At 48.2% G+C, this 467-nt stretch overlaps 1 protein-coding gene across 1 annotated transcript in view; it reads left to right on the plus strand.

The window, feature by feature from the left end:
* LOC106871393 (intraflagellar transport protein 122 homolog) overlaps positions 1-467 on the plus strand; it is a 264,510-nt gene that overhangs the window by 50,507 nt on the left and 213,536 nt on the right. The gene's annotated exons all lie outside the window — the stretch shown is intronic.

Raw genomic sequence — 467 nt, forward strand, 5'->3', positions numbered from 1 at the left:
CACCACCACCACCACTGCCATCACTACTGCCCCCCCCCCACCACATGCCATTGAAAGAACTTATCCTGATTTCTTCAAGGCTTTTCAGTCGGATGTAAAAGAGCCTCATCTCCAAGGAATGGGATGCCATTCTGTTGAAGGGTTAACAGCCATCCCACACTGCCCAGCTGCCACCATTACATATTCATGGCTGAGTAGACTGCAGCAATGTGAAATGAAATACCTTGCTCAAGGCCACAAGGTGTTGCTGGAGAATCCTTGACGCAGTGGCCGGGAGAACAGTATTCTGATAACTTAGGCATGCACCCACCCTGCACACCCCTTTGCATAGATACACGCATATACATATACATACACCTGCACATGCACATTAACACATACCTTTGCACACACACACACACACACAAACACACACACACACAAACGCACACACACACACACAAATGCACACACACACACACAAACAC

This window comes from Octopus bimaculoides, chromosome 3 (assembly GCF_001194135.2).
Source record: "Octopus bimaculoides isolate UCB-OBI-ISO-001 chromosome 3, ASM119413v2, whole genome shotgun sequence".
NCBI lineage: Eukaryota > Metazoa > Mollusca > Cephalopoda > Octopoda > Octopodidae > Octopus > Octopus bimaculoides.